Source organism: Ursus americanus, chromosome 4 (assembly GCF_024610735.1).
Source record: "Ursus americanus isolate L20-20 chromosome 4, mUrsAme1.1.p, whole genome shotgun sequence".
Taxonomy (NCBI): Eukaryota; Metazoa; Chordata; class Mammalia; order Carnivora; family Ursidae; genus Ursus; species Ursus americanus.
Genome location: NC_142130.1, coordinates 73,161,514 through 73,178,775, shown reverse-complemented (window position 1 = coordinate 73,178,775; position 17,262 = coordinate 73,161,514). Strand labels below are relative to the sequence as shown.

Here is a 17,262-nt window from a genome sequence, read left to right as displayed (position 1 = left end):
ATATTTTTTTCCCAGTCTTCCTTCAAATTTTTAGGGATATCAGGAGAAAAATGTACATACTGATGAGCTATGGGTGTGCTTGAGTACATAGTGTAGTTAATAGGAACAGTTCCATTTGGTGGCTGGGTTTTCAAAAGCAACAATCAGGGCAAGATTGAACCTTTGGTTCCTATTCAGAATCTGACTATTTTTCATCACCCAGAATCACTATCATTGGTCACCAGGATTAGGCCGATAGCCTCCAAATCAGTCTTTGTCCTTCTACCCTTACTTTCCTTCAGTCTATTCTCAGCACAGAAGCCAGAATGATCCTGTTAAACCACAGGTCAGCTCATGTCTCTCTTCTGTTCAAAACGCTTAAATCGCTCCCTATTTCACTCAGAGTAGAAGACATTAGAATGTCCCAAAGGGTGCCCTAGCCCCAATCTTTTAATCTGGTAATCCATGAACTCCCTATCTATACCCGCTAGCCCCCAGCCTCACTCTAGCTACACCGTTTGCTTTGTTCCGATTTTCTAGGAACCTTCCTACCTTGGGGCTATTGCTCTAGTTCTTTCCTCTGCTTTAAATTTTCATTGCCCGGATATGCTCTTGGCTGACATATTACATCCTTGAAGTCTTTGCTCACAATTTCACCTTCTCAAAGAGACCTTCTTTGACCTCTACCAAATATTGTATCTGTCTACCCCTGCCCCACCCTTCAGAGTTCACCATCGTTTATCATCTTCTAATCTACTCAATAATTGACTTGTTGTTACATTTATGGTTTACCAATCTCCACTAGACTATAAATTCCATGAGAAAAGAGGTCTCTGCTTTGTTCACTTTTGAAACTCAATCACCTAGATCAATACCAGGCACATAGTAGGCGCTCAATATTTGTTGAATTGAATCTTGAACTCACTGGAATTGATTTACCCTTCTAGCTCTTGAAATACGAAGAGTGGTAACAAAATATTAATGATAAATAAGTAGAAATGCTAAAAATTTATAGCTATTGAATAAATGAAAACACTCTATCTAGCAGGAAAGTCCTTGTGTTCCCTCAGAACAAGTAACCTGATGGTGCATAATAACAAATAGGGACATGATTTATTCATTACCATTTACAGCATCTTGACTGAGAAAATTAAATTGTTCTGTGGATGCTTGATACACTTGGAGACCTTTTCAATTTCTTTACTGTTCTTCCCTTGTTAATTTTTCTGGTCTTCTTTAAAGGATTGTAGGCAAGTAAGCAATATTCTGCTTCTTTGGCAAATAATTGATCATTTGGCCTCTTGAACTCCTTTCTGGACTGTGTCTCTACAGGTTTGCTTAGCATCTTCAGTGGGATGATGGAATTAGAGAATGATTTCTTACTGGAAACCATAAAAAATAAATAAAATAAGAGCAAATGCTTCTTATTTTGGCTACAGTGCAAGACGAAACAGATGACCAGCAAAAGGCACTTTCCAACATCACTTTTTTGAAAATATATTTCACTGATCTTCATTGTCTTAGGGGAAAAATGCTTTTCAACTCATCCTTTCTGTTGCTGTTCACATCAGCACTAATATCAAATCACAGATTTGAAATAGAAGAGGCACACTAGGTATCTCATTTTTAATTGAGAGCCTACAGTACGAAAATCAAAATTAAATTTCTTTGCCCTTAATATTAAGTAAAACATTATGGAAACATAGATCCGATCATCTGTAAAATATCTTTATGATGAAAATTGGCATGTAATAAAAATATTTCCCAAATCTAGCTTAGGATTTAATAATTGTGAGCAAAAACACCTAATACAACCAAATTCTAGACTCGGAGCTAGCTGATTTCTTGCCTTTTCTTAGAAATGAAAGTTTTTTGGAACCTGCCCATGTCCATTCTTTTGTGTATTGTTTGTGGCAGAGTTGAATAACTGGGATAGAAACTGCATGGCCTGCAAACCTAAAATATGTACTCTCAGGCTGCTTACAGAAAAAAAATTGCTGACCCCTGTTCTAGACAAATAAGAAATTGGGGCAATTCCTTATATTTCATGACACTGAAGTTAACTTCCGTGTTCACTTCTGTTATTTAAGAGGGAGAAATTTCAGAGTTTTGTGGGTGGGAATAGTTAGTATGAATTGACCCACATGAGTTGGAAAAAAAACAGAAGGAACCCTTGACCCACATGAGCTGCTCAGGCTGACCACACTCATGTTCCTGTGTTACTCCCCTTCCCCTCCTCACCCCCCGTCCTTCTTGACATCCTTTTCAGTAAGTGCCTGAGACACCTAAGTCTTCCTTGAAGTCTTACCATTAATAGAAATGTCTACCTTCCCATCATGACCTCTGACTTGACTTTCTTTCCTAAACTGGTCTTTCTTTAGGTGGTGGTTGGGTATCCTAGTTTACTGTTGTGGCCTAGATGCAGTCCACAATCCTCTCAGCTACTTCACCCTCTGTTTCTGGGTGCCAGGATTCTGGCTATTGGTCTTGATTCTCAGTCCTAAAACTTCAGGAATGGTTTCCAACTTCTCATTCTTAGATTCCCATCTCAGGCTGCCCTTCCTGTTCTGTGGCCTGATCAAACAAGAGACAGTGAGTAACAAAGGACTTAGCTAGCATCTTGATATATTTAACAGGACATTGGAGACATTACAGGAGCCGGAATGACTTAGTCTGAAGGGGAGAGGGGAGTACAAAATCAGGGCCGCTAAATTTTGAAATCCCATTACTTTTCTCCATCTGGAGAAGGGCAATCAGTTGTTTTGCATATCCACAGAGAAATACATGTGAGAAAAAAAAAAAGAACTTTGTAAACATGAGGATTAGAATAAAACAGTAAGAAAAAAATTTGCCAAGAATCACAAAATTTCAAGGTGGAAAAATTCTATAAACAAGATAGATCTCAATATCTTGGGGGTACTTGGGGAGATATTGGAGCTTAAAATCTGAGGATGATATTGATGACCTATAAAGGTTTCCTTGAATTGTATGATTGAAACAATAGCTCGAGTGTCATTTTTACTGAGAAAAGGCCAGAGGCAAAGCAGAAAAACCATATTTCACAACATTTAAAAGAAACAATTACCATGAAAAAATAGTTTTACAAACAATTTAGTCTTTTCCTTTAAGGAATGTAATCTTTAGGTTATACTAAGATGGGATTTTTCTTTTTCTACTCTATAATAATAAAAATAGTTTCCTATATTTTTTTCAAGTACTTTTATGGACTTGTTTTTGCTTTCTAGTGTTTAATCCATGTGAGATTTATTTTGTTTGCTTTGAAGTAGGAACCCCAATCTTCTTTTTCAAGTATTTAGCTAGTTTTTCTTATCCCTTTATGGAATACCTCATTCTTATCCACTGATTTTAAATACTGACTTTAGAGTACGTCTAACTCCCTGTATCATCCATGGACTCTACACAGATTTGCTGGCCTATATGAAACTTCATATATGTCCATGAGATTCAGTTTACATTTTGAGATAGTGTATTTCACTATTTGATATAGCAGATCTTCACCTTTTCCCCCCAAAGAATCCTGATTGTCCTATTTCTATTCTTGATTAATTCTATAATACATATAATCCAATTTTATAAAATATACATATGTATTTCATGTGCACATTGCATGTGGTGTTTGTAAATGCTCTGAAAAAAGATCTTGCAGGCAAACATCAATCTGGTAATGTTGGTTCTCTCAAGGAGAAGGAAGGGATGATGGGTTATAGAATGCATGCGTCATGATTACGGAGGTGATGGGGGCAACCATCTGACTCAGATTCAGACGCCAGGAAAGGCGTTTTAGGAGCAGTCATTTGTACAGAACTCGGAGACATATACAAACCAGTGATGTGAAGAAGGAAAGGAGATCATCTGAAGTAGAAGAAACAAATCATATGCAAGGTGATACCTTCAGGGGACTGCTAGCTATTCAGGAAGGTTTTAACACTGGGGAATGTCTGAAGCTTTGGTTGAATGCTTGGGCAAAAGTCACAGTATAAGGGACAATCATGTCTAAATTAGTAGCTTGAACTTTTGTGACCATTCAGATAAATTATTGAAATTTTGTTTTCCTTTTTTTGGGGGGGGGAGGGGAAGAGGGAGAGGGAGAGAGAGAATCTTAAGCAGGCTCCAAACCCTGCACAGAGCCTGAGCATGGAGCTCGATCTCACAACCCTGAGATCATGACCTGAGCCGAAATCGAGAATCGGAAGCTTGACGAACTGAGCCACCCAAGTGTCCCAAATCACTGAAAAAAAAATTTTTTTTTAAAGATTTTGTTTATTTATTTGACAGAGATAGAGACAGCCAGCGAGAGAGGGAACACAAGCAGGGGGAGTGGGAGAGGAAGAAACAGGCTCCTAGCAGAGGAGCCTGATGTGGAGCTCCATCTCATAACGCTGGGATCACGCCCTGAGCCAAAGGCAGACGCTTAACCGCTGTGCCACCCAGGCACCCCTAAATCACTGAAAATTTTTAAACAAGGCATTGTCATAATCAGGTTTTCATCTTTCAAATGTCGCTCTGGCATCCAAATGGAGGTTTGAAGGGAACGTCCAGGACGTTAGATAGAGCTACTACGATAATCTATGTGTAGATCATTTAAACCTTTGTATTCATGTGGTCCAATCTCTCTGTGATGTCACAGTCAAATAAACACACATTTTAGAGCCAAGAATAGTTAAATGCAATATAAGACTTTATTGGAATCTCAGGAATAGTGTTAGAAAAATCCACCCCCCCATCCATTTTTCTATCTCCTTCAGACCCTAGAACTATACCTAAAACTTTTGTCCATTCTCAGTGTAGGTGTGGGCGCCAGGATTCTCCCCCTATCCCGCTCCTTGCTTTCCTGAATGTGTTCTTTCTCCCCACGACCTTTCTTTCCCTTCATCCTATTTCTGGTTATTTTCAATTTTCAATTCTTTTGACCCATTATCACTATGGGCGTGGCAAATGGTTCTTAAGTATTTCTCGCAAAGGACAGGAGGATCCCCCGCAATCTCGCAAACATAAATCATGCGTATCTTTGTTAAACAGGAGAACTGTGTTTAGAGACACTATGTGTTTATTTTCACACAGTGCTCATAGGGGTAGAGCGGAAAGGATGGGTGTGAAAATGGTACTGCAAATAGAACAAAAGCAATTGACTGCTGAAGGGGAGAGAGTGGAGGTTGTCTAGAAATAGTCTCCATGTTTCTAGCTGGGAAGACAGGATAATTGGGGAGTACGTTTGACTAAGTAAGAGGACGCCACAGGACGAGAAGAGTTAGAGGATACATAATAAATCCAGCTTTCTGAAGGTTGATTTTGAAGTGTTTCAGGTTACCCAGGAGGAGCTCTCCAGAGACAGATGGATAAATGAGACTGTGCTTTGGAAGAAGAATGCATTTGAGACTCCTCATTGCAAAGGTGATAGTTGAACCAGAGAATAAGACTGAGAGGCCCGAGGGCAAAATGCTAGATAAAGAACAAGACAAGATAAAGAGCTTTTAAAACACTGAAAAAGTTAGAACTGAGAAGTAGGAGGAAAAGAAGCAGGTGTAGCAAGTGTCATACATTCTAGAGAAGTTGAAAAACATATGAACTGAGACTTGAAGTAGCCAGAAAAAGGCTTAAGAATTGTCCATTACAAAATATGACTTTATTAAGAGTCATTGCAGTGAAGATGGGGACTGGAGGCTGATTGCCATAAGGGTATGGACTACTCTTCCAATAATTGTGTTTATGAGGCTAGTTAGTGAGTTAAAATGGAAATCTGGGAGTGGGCCAACCTTAGGTCCTGGGTAAAAGGGGCTGTGTGGATGAGTTGCCTCTTTTCCAGAAATCAAAGAGAGAAGTCTCATCTTAAAGGACAACCAAGCTTAAGATATGGTAAGTAAATTGAGGGAGAGCTGAGTAAAGAGCTTGAGTGAAAGGGACATTTATTTACAGTAGAAGAAGGCTTCCAGATGGCACTGTGGAAAGAATTTAATATGATTATTTAGCCATATGTGCTAGGAACTGTGAGGCGGTGGAAAAAGAAGACATTGTTTCTGCCTCCGGGAAGCTAATGGTCCAGTAGAGATACTCATTTAGTTAGATATTCAGGGAGAGCCTACTAGGTGCTAGGAGACATGGTTCTGGGCACTAAGGGTACACTAGGAAGTACAAAACAAGGTCAGGGCCCTCAGAGAGATTATATCCAGTGCAGGCAGACGTGCAAACAAACAAATTCATTAACCACTTAAAGAGTTACGGTAGCTGCCTTGCCCCACCGAACTGACAATTTCTTCCATTTTTGCTTCTGTTAAGCCCTATAAGGGAGGAAAAACAAAGGGAGTTGTTATTCTATGGGTCCAAGCAGCTAAGAGGAGACAGGTAGTGATTCTCCTTTGCACAGAAGGGGATGATGATTGAGATTAGCCTGGAAGGGAGAGGGGGTGTTTCCCAGGCAGAATATGTAAGGAAAGGCATAGGGAATGATGTGAGCAAAGGCTAGGAGGCTGACAGGAAAAGGAAGTGGGAATGGCAGATGACCCATAGGGGAGGAAACAGAGAGAAGGGTGAGGATTAGGATGTGCCAGACAGACCCCTGCTGGAGCGTGCATTTTGGGTGGAAGCCAAGGATAGCAAGAATGCAGAGCACTGTGGGATTAAGTGTCCAAGGTTCCGAAAGATTCTGGTTTAGACGCTATCTACTGGGGCACAAAGAAAAGCACTGATGGGTGCTAGGGTCTGTGGCCTGGCCCAGTTAGCAGGTTTGGTCAGGGTTCCAGAATGGACGCCTGGGGAGAGTACGGTGTACTTCCATTGAGCGTGGCTCAGCTTGGCTGGAAGGACAGTGGTGAAGTGAGATCTCAGGCATGATGAATGCGTACGGGAAGTGAAAGATTCCACTGGGTCTCACGGATGCACAGTTGTGTGGAGGCATTTGGGTAGACAAATCCGCAGGTTGTCAGCCAGGCCACATCACCACAAGCAGGGGAGTCTGCAGTCCCTGTGAGGCCCAGTTCTTGCCCCAAATGAAGGGAGTTGGAATCCATAAACATTTAGGTTCCTTTCAGCACTGAAATTCTAAGACTCTATTTAGGAATGTGCTCTCCTTGTTTTCTAATTTTACTTTGGAATAACTCTTTTGTTATAAAAACAAAAACCTTTTAGTAAAAGACTCAAAGCATATTAGAAGTTCAATCAATGAGTAATCAATTGATTTATTTCTTATTGGCAGGAAACTGTATTCTTCACATTAAAAGGTAAACCAATTGTTATAAGCTCTGGACGCAAGTAATACAAGCTGTGTTTGCATTCTCATTTTTTTCCTCTTTCTGTTTCATTTTGGTTGCCTGACTACAAATGCTTTCAAGTTTTTACTCTTTCTGACTATTCAGCTGATCAGCCAGCATGCAAATGAAGCTGCACCCAAAGATCTGGGGTCTGAAAGCAGTCCTGCTGGAGATAAGTGTTTTTACAAAGCTTTCTAAGTTGAAGACTATTTAATGCCCTGAAATCTATCATTATTTTGCTCAAATAAATACTAAGGCATCCACACTAAACTTGAGAGGTGATAAAGTATCAGGTAAACTAGATCATTTGAATTTATCTACATGTATGCTCTAAATTTTTGAGTTTGGAATGTCTCCCTGTTCATTTTCTCATATTTATAGTGATTTTTTTCTTTGATCTTTCCCTTCTATGGTTCCAGCATTCTTTTGACCCAATGTGAATCTCCTTTTATTAATGTTTACCCTCCTCCCTATTGAGAGTCAGCCGTGATTTCGATTTCGTTCAGAGGCTCTTCCTTTCTTTGCAGATAATATCTGCACCGACCAAAAATACACCCCGCTCCTGACTCCCGGAGGCCCCCTGGACACCCTCCTCTGATGGAAAACTCTTCTCCCGCTCCTTGATTGCAATGCCATTTGTCATTAGCCTTTGTTTACAGTCTTTGAGCCAGTTTTCAATCCATGCGACAACACTTGTGTCCAAATCAATTAGTATTCATTTTTCAAGTCAGATTTTGCAAGGCACCGCATCAAATGGATTACAGAGGTCCAGGCACATTACATCTACACGTTCCCTTCATCCAGTCATTTTGTAATTAGATTTTTTTAAAAGTGGGGGGTGGGGAGGAGATCAAGTTCCCCAGCGTGCTGTCCCTGAGCTGCCTGCCCCTGCAGGGAAAAGTCATGCGGGCGAGAGTATTGCCGCAGGCGCAAGTTCAATACCCACAGAAGCTGGAGGATTTTTTAATGGCACTGAAATGCCAGGTGCTGCTCACATGCCTCACACCATATCGTCTAATGAAGCAGCCCCTCTTTCAGCAGCTCCAGCCCGGAGTCTTTGAGTCATTTTTGATCCTCTTTTATCCTTTGATCAACATTTGATCTAGGGCACGAAGCCACATTGCGAGAGTCCGCCCCACTCTCTGCCCTTCCTGCCCTCCGTGCGGCTAACGCTCCCGCAGCGCTGAGCTCCTTTCTCACCAGCGGTGCCTCTGCCGGGCTTGATTCTTTGGGATGAGGTAGTGGCTCGGCTGTTCCAGATTGTTTTAAGATCAGCTGGTCAGGTCGCCCCTGGGGCGCTGGACACGGGCGTAATCACTCAGGCACGGCACGTCCTTCAACGAAGTTGTTCAGAAGCCTTGGCTCCCGTTGTCCCTCGTCTTCTCCAGCGCGCGGAGAGCAAACAGAGCCCTCTGGAATTCACTGCTGTATTTTAAGCCTTAAGACATCTCATCGCAATAAAAATGCAGTGAATTGTGTGTGCGTGGTGGTGGTGGAGCGAGAGGGGTGGGCAGCGGGAGAAATCGCCCAGCTCTGGCCGGGGCTAGGAGCCTTTCATGTGAACAATTCTTCAGCCTTGTGCTGTTTTAAAATAAAGACGGTTCTAGCCTCACTCTCTAAATCTGCCTTTACTTATTTGTTTTATCTTAGTTTATTTTTTGGCCAATCACCCTAATGCAAAACTCTTCAAAAGCTAAAAAATAGTACTGAGGGTAAAGGATTGTAGGTATTATATTCAACCCTTTGTATATATTTGAATGTGCCTCCTTAAATGAAAATAGCCTTTGAGTGGCTTTCACTTTGCCTCATCTCCTCCGTGCCTTGCTTTCTCCTCTGACTATCATGAACTTTGCACTGGGCAGGCCTCTCACATCTCTGTCCCCCAAAATGAATTTTACAATACTTGACCTTTTAATCTAGCAAATCAGCCCCTTCTGTAATTAAATTAAACTTTTCATGGGATGAACCCAACTATCAAATGTCATCTTATCTTTAGCAGCAGAAGTTGAAACAGAAACATCAGACTGTAGACAAGAAAGAGTCAAAACAGATCATTAACACCAGACTAAATGCCTTTAGACTGTTTTACAATGACTTCATGCTTAGCTGTTGAAAATAAGCTGTCAAAAACTATGTTGCTGTCTGTTCAAGGAATACAAAGTAATAACCCAAATACATTTGCTCTGAAGAATGTCTGGAGCAGCTCTGAAAAAGAGTAACAATTTCCCATGAACGTGTGAGTGCTGGAGTGAATGGAATTGCTGTTTTTGAGACAGGAAGCACTAAATGTAGGCATGCTATATTATGCCCATAAGACTGTCCTCTGCTAATAAGAGCTAATGGGAAATGAGAAAGAACCAACTAGAATATAGAGAATGAAAATAAACATTAGAAGATATGGCCCAAACTGCCATTGCGTAGTAAGAGATATTTTAACTTCCTCTTAAACACTTTAAAATGCATTTCAATTTGTAATTAAAAATTCTTTCAAAGGGTATAAATAATAAATAAAGTTCAGTCCTAATTTTCAAACTTCAAAAATAAGTGCTGTCTTCTCGTAGTCTCTCAAAGAAAGGCAAACAGATCTGAGAACACCAGCAAGCCGTCTGAATGAAATCTGCTACATTGAATCACCTTTCACGTTTTGTGAGGATCTATTTCCTGATTGGGAAAGCGGCTGGGACTCTGTGGCAGGAAGATACATGGGCTGTTCTGTGAGATCAGGAAAGAGACAGCAATGCCCTGTTCCAATGGACACTAAAGGAAAGAATGGATACAAAGCACCCAGCACTTTGCCTGGTGCTTAGTAGGGGCTCCGTACATGCCTTCCCGTCAAATAAACTCATTCAGTCGAAGTGTGATTAGGTACCAGTTTTCACATCGGATGATTGGTCTGACCTCTACAACTTCAAATGTCCGCCTGACTAGGTTAGCATCTTCCTCTTCAAAGTTTAAGAGAGCACAGATGTGTTCTAGGTGCAGCTAATGCAGATTGTTGTTACTAGTTCACAATGAAAGGAGTGCGATGGATTGGAGAGGTCTCTACAGTCGAGTAGACCTGTTTTCTCGGTCAGTCCAGAGTAAATATACAACTTCACATCTGTTTGGGCTTTAGTTTTTTTTCATCTGAAAAATAGGAATAATACCACCTACTTTGCAAGGTTGTCATCAGGATTAAAGGAAGTCATGTCTCTGAAATATCTATCAAAGTTCATAGCAAATGTTCATTAAATGTAATTTTTCTTTCCTTTGAGGGACAGAGTTGACAAGAGCTAGACAGAGCGTCAAGGTATTTGCTGAAGAGGCAGGAACAACAATTACATGGACTGAACAACACAACTGCAGGTGGGGAGGGTGTGGGGGAGCCTGGAGAACACGCTGCACCTGCCATGAGTTCAGGTTCATAGTAGCAAAATTAACTTCAAGTTCCTGGTAAGGCTGCCTTTCCTCTGTTGGCGTCATGCACAGTACCATAACTGGGACTCAAATATTGGTGTAAATACCCGAATCACCTGGGAACTTAGTAAGAAAAAGGCTCACGCTCTAGCTCTCTTCTATGAATCTAGGCCTCTTTTCTCTTGATTAGCTTTCCAGGTGATTCAGAAAATCTTCAACATTTGTGAGCCGCTATGTATAGATCATAAGTTGCAGCAGCCATGACTGAAGCTTACTTTCTGGTGCCAGGCCCTTCTAGAATAGTGTTCCGGTGTCCACTCTGGTTGTCTAACAGCAATGACTTTGACTTCTGTCCCAGGTCTCCTCCAACACCACAGACTGTGGTTAGAGTGATTTCAGCAGAGACTAATGCTGGACCAATAGAGGCCAATGGATCAATATTCCCTGCCCATCTCAAGTAGACAATTCTGGAGGCATTTTGTGGACTTCCCCAGAGGTCCCAGTGGAATAATGCACCACTTTGCACAGCAGCGATCTCGAAATCATGCACTCATGTTGGATTTTCTACCTTCTCTGTCCCACATTTCCTGCAACCTCACTCCTGTGTTCCTGGAATCATCTACCAAATGAACACCTGCATATAAGTTCTTAGCTCAAGTGCTACTTTTCGAACAGCTCAAATCAAGGCAATAACGTACTAGATAAAAACACGCCCAGGAGAGAGCAGCACATCCAGCTTCCAGGTGGGAACTTTATAGGGCATGTAGCCAGAGAGCGAATTAAAAATGGCTGATGTCAAGAAGGGCTGGGGGTTTTTGTTCAAAAGTGTGCCCAATGCCATACCATGAAAAAGAAAGGCAAGCATAAAACAGAGCCAAGTCTTCGTGGTCTGTTGGAATGGAAAACAGGTCAGGCCCTGGATTTTCTTACACAGATGCCTACAAGAGCAAATACACCCCATGGTAATGAGACACTGAGGAGTATTTGGAGAATTCCAAGAAGTATATTCCTGGAGCAAAAATGATCTGTATTTGGTAAGAATTAACCTTGCCCAAAGAGAGGCTTGACCTTTACCCTCACTTCTGGGAAATAATCTTCAAGTCCTTGGAATGTCTGCCTCATCTGAGTGTCTTTGCTTACCTGGAGGTTTGAGCCATGCCAGGCAGTCGATGCTAAGAATATGATTTATGGGGAAGGCCTTAGGCAACACGGTATCACATTACCTGTGATGGGGCTGAACACTAAGGTTAGCCATGTGGAAGGTCAATCCTGTCTGTGTCACCGAGCTGCAATAAAACTCAGGACACTAAAGCTTGGGTGAACTTCCCCAGTTGGCAATACTCCATGTATACCACATCACTGCTGGAAGAAATAGGCACCATCTACACCACGCCACCTGTCAGGGACAACTGGATCCCTGCACCTGGCATCCCTTAGCCCTGCTTTATGACTCTTCCCTCTGCTGATTTTAACCTGTATCCTTTTGCTGTAATAATCCAGAATCATATATCATGGCTTTTCTAGGTTCTGGGAGTCCTTCTAGCAAATGATCAAACCTGAGGGTGGTCTTGGAGACCCCCAAACTTGCAGTTGATATTGGAAGTGAGGATGACCATGAAGACGCCCAAACCTTTCAGCTGGCATGAATAAGAGCAAAGAGCAGACTTCACAGCTAATTTCAAAAATACTACTGACAAGTAATAGCTACTACTTATTTATTACAAAGGAGAAATGTCTTGTGAATTTTTTTTAAGAGGTGTCACATTACTGTTGATCTGATAAACCAGAATTTAGATCAGGAGTGGCTGATGGAATATTCTCGTTGAACAGTCCTGATTTAAATAAAATTGGCTGGGGGTTAAATGAATATGATCACACTTTTACATTTTCTTAGTAGCAATTCTGGTTTAGTAACTGCTATCACAATTACTCCCTCTGAAGATATTTTAAAATTGAGGCTAGATTGGCTTAGTTATGTGCAACTTTTCACAGAGGTGTGGCTTGCCATCCTACAACCTAGAGAAGATTGACTTTATATTTAGATATCTATAACTGGTTATATGAATATATTTAAATATAGAGGAAATCTCTTCACTGTCTCATAAGACAGAGCAAACCCCACCTGTATGTGAATTTGTGTTCATCAGTCTGCCTAAAACAAAGGCTGAAGATAAGAAGCAATGCCCACTCTATTTTTTTGGTCTTTCTTAGGTCGAGTTCCTTCAAATTCCCTGCATCTAACATTCTGCCTCTTAATATAGTTTAATGTCAAATAAGGAATAGTTAGGACTTACCACATTTTCTAGATGATCTGTAAGGATAGATGCTTTTGAAGTCAGAGCCACAAGATACAGTAACAAATTAAAATTTGCTTTTGAATTATTTATTAAGTTCCCCTACGTTGTAATTCAGAACTGTTCTTTAAAAACTATTCAAAAATACATAAAATATTTGGAATGCTGTATATACATGATTGGTAATGGTGGTTTTACAATCTGTTAGAAGGATTAAGGTAGAGGAGATGTAGATTTATAAATTATATTATCAAAAGGCTTAAGATAAAGTTTGAAAAATCATTTTTAAAAGGCATACCTGGTGTGTTAGACAGTTCCTAAAATGGTTCTCAATGATTTCTGCTTCATCGTAGTCACACCCTGCTCCATTTCCTCTCCCTGAGTGTACACTAGTCCTAATCATTGGCTTCTAAGGGATGTCACTTCCAAGATCAGGTTGTCAAAGACAGTGACTTCCATTTTGCTCAAATTCTTTCTGGGGTTTTCTTGTTTGCTTATTCGGGAAAACCTGCCATGTTTGGTGCCACCCCGTAGAGAGGCCCACGAGGGCAGCCTCCAGGCAACAACCTACACAGATCTGAGGCCTTCAGACCAACAGCCAGGGAGGAACAGAATCTTGCAAACCACCATATGAGCATGGCAATAGCTCCCTCTTTAACTGAGTGCTGAGATGACCGTCATTTCCTCCTTATGAGAAATGCAGAGCCAGAGGACCCAACTCAGCCCCAAGGAAGCCTGACTCACAGAAACTGTGAAATCAGTGTTGTAAGCCACTCTGTTTTAGGATAATTTCTTAGGCAGCAATACATAATTGATTACATCTGGCCTTAAATGTCAGCTTCCCTCCTTTGTAGCAGTACAATGGTAAGTTTGCAGGTTACTTCAGCTTTTTGTGCTTTGGTTTAGATATTTGTGAACTCTGGGATAATAGGAGTGGCTCTCTTACGAGGCTATTGTGAGAACCGATATAGTGAATGGATCCACAGTAGGACTACATAGCAAGAGCTCGATGCAGGTCAACTTCCATTGACACTGGTCCAGAACCTGTGTAGAAATGTAAGTGATAGCTACCGGCAGTCGGGTTTTCTAAGCTGAGAATGAATCACTTTGGGGATTTATCTGATGTAACTACCAGTTAAATCTGATAATATCCGGATGATTAATTCAGAAAACTTGAAAAAAAAAAAAGAGAACATGCTGCGGGCTCAGGGTCCTATTTAGCACCAGAATGTTTACAGTATCCCTGTAAAACCCTATGGACATATTAAGCTTTTAAGGTATAGGCATCCCATTCTGAAGGTAGGCAGAAGTTGGGGTTCAGTATGTTGATTAGAAAATGTATAAAAGGAACTCAGTATTTTCCCCTATTGCTAGCTTTGTCCTCTGGACTCTTTGGGTATCTAAGAGCTGTGAAATAGGATTGTTTGGCACAAAAGCAAATAAAATAAGTGTATTACACTTATCAGATTATCATCTTCCTCTAATGTATTAATTAAGTTATTACCTATTAAAAATGTGTACATGTAATTAGTATTCAGTAAGACTTAAATCAAGTCTGTGGCGTTCCTGTTAGTCAAGCTATATAATCCAATTTCTCTTCTATCCTGAAATCCTTTTTCTGGCTATTTTTCTTTTCCTCATGCATTTTTCTCGTGGAATGTTTTAAAAAGCTAAGTCATGCATTTGGAGAGAAGTTTAGATGGCCAGGATGAAGAGGACAGTTAGGCTAGGGTCCTTCCAACACAATTTAATTGGGGGGTTCTAGAGTTCCAGAAACCTCTCTACTGGAGTAGAAAGGCATTTTAAGAGGACATGATTGACTGGCGGCCCTTGCCTGAGTAATTTGTATTCTCATACCAGCCAACTGCAATAACATCAACTTGAAGTGATAAGGATACTGCTAAATTTGCTTTAATTAATGTCAGGTCCCTGAGTAATAAATCACCATTAATTCGTGAGTTAGGTTTTTGGAAATGGCCTAGTCTTTTTGGCTGTCACTGAAATTTGGCTGGGAAAGTCTCCCACTTGTGGAGGCCTGTCTGCTCAATCATTTTCTTCACTGTTCTTAGTTTTTCAAGGTGAGAGAGACTTATCTGGGTTGAAGGTATGTAAAATCACTCCCATTTTCTTCACCAGAATTCCATCAAAGCCTTCTTAACATTGTTACCCTTCACCTTAACATCTGTCGGACTTAACATCTGTCAGAAGAATTATGAGCTAATTTATTTGAGACATTTTAGCAATTTTCATACACTTCCTTATGGCTTAGCTTGGTCCTCTGGCTCTGGGTTTCTCCTAAGTTTCATGACATAGTAGGGATTTTGAGAAAGGAATATACCTACATAATAGAAAATACCTGGACTTCTGAACTTCCTCTCTCAACATTTTCTTGAGATGGCAAGAGGATACACGAAACCAGTATCTCCTCCCTCTCCTGTCCCTATAATTGAGAGATACATATTTTTAGAAGAGGTTTTGTGTGTGTGTGTATGTGTGTGTGTACTTGTGTGCCCATCCATGCATGTGTTTGGAATTCTCTTAGCTACTCGGTATGTCCTTCTTCAACTCGGTTTCTTTGTGCTGGCTGGCCTTGCAAAGAATTCCCTTCTCAACTCCGGGTTATTCTCACAGAACGGGTTCTTACTTCGGAAGACTGTCTCCTGAGGTTCCATTTTCAGTTTGATTTGGGCTTGCAGCTCATGCTTCTACGGGTTGATTTTATTCTGCTTTGTGGTTGCACTATTGTGTGCACGCGGGTAACACATAAGTAAAAGCCTGGCCTGGGCTGATCCCGTGGAATCTGACATTTTGTGTGATTATGTTTCCTTGGTATCTAACTGTGGGCCATTTCAAATTTTGTTAAATTTGAAAGATACCCAATAACATTATCAAGCAGTGAACTTGTGAATGTCATGAATTCTGGAGTCTTCTGAATGGTTTTAATTGGTATTGGTTCTTCAGATTCTTGGGGAAATATAGTTTAACCCGGGGTAACAAGGAAACTGTGCTTTCTTAATGCAACGCACTGTCATTCGATGAATATGTTAAGCTACCACATTAGGAATCTGGCCAAGCTATTGAGTCCATTTTCAGTTAATTTGGTGGGACGCGGGGGCTGAGCGAGAACTGGCTGAGGGTAGGAAGCCTAATACTAACACCTGACACTCACCACAGACATTTCACTGAACCTCATTTTCACATGCATGAATTCAGTGAAAGGTGGACGGTTGGACTAGGGAGCTTCTTTTTTTTTTTTTTTTTTTTTTTTTTTTAAGATTTTATTTATTTATTCGACAGAGATAGAGACAGCCAGTGAGAGAGGGAACACAAGCAGGGGGAGTGGGAGAGGAAGAAGCCTGATGTGGGGCTCGATCCCATAACGCCGGGATCACGCCCTGCGCTGAAGGCAGACGCTTAACCGCTGTGCCACCCAGGCGCCCCATGGACTAGGGAGCTTCTTAAATCCTTTCCGTTGCTGACATTCTATGAATCATACTTCATGTCTATATGCATTTGCTTATTAATTTCTGGAGGGAGGAGGTACAAGTCAGGGTATAAAGAGTAAGTTTAGGTTAGAAAGGAGAATTAAACCATTCATGAAAACAGAGAAGAAAATTATCTGTGAATTTGTGAACTTCCATAGCATCTTCTAATATCATTAGAAATTTAGGATTAGGTATTCCTTTTTCATAGAATAAGTGGTAAACAAATGCATATTTTCCATCCAAATCTCCTTTGACTTCAGTAATTTCTTTTTTTAAAAGATTTTATTTATTTATTTGAGAGAGAGAGAGTGGGGGAGGGGTAGAGGGAGAGGATCTCAAGCAGACTCTGTGCTGAGCACAGAACCTGACTCTGGGCTCAATCTCATAACCTGGAGATCATGACCTGAGCTGAAACCAAGAGTCGACGCTTAACCGACTAAGCCACCCAGCTGCCCCTGGCTTTAGGAATTTCGAGTAGTCTCCATCTAGCCATCAGTCCTTCTAGTTCTCATGAAGCAACTGGCTTCCTAAAGCTCCGAGTTCATTTATGCCTCAACTGGGATCATGAGGTCCTCATTTGCACCCAGTCAAAAAGCACATATATTCCAATGTCTCTTTATACTTGAGTGACTCGCTAGCATCCCGCAAGCGGTGATTTTTGGGGATGAAGGGGGAAATCACAGGAAAAGAGAAGATCCAGAAGCGTTCTGTAGCTTCATATAAGAATTCATAGCTGTGGATTGTTTTAATTGCCTCCTCTTCACTTCACTGGCTGATGAGGGAAGATTCACACCATAGGGTTATGGTGATGTCCAGACACACAGCGCTCAACACCGGACAGAT

At 41.0% G+C, this 17,262-nt stretch overlaps 1 pseudogene across 1 annotated transcript in view; it reads right to left on the bottom strand.

Moving 5' to 3' along the window:
• Positions 1–17,262, bottom strand: part of LOC148110271 (eukaryotic translation initiation factor 1 pseudogene) — a 128,046-nt pseudogene that overhangs the window by 79,343 nt on the left and 31,441 nt on the right. The window lies entirely within an intron of this gene.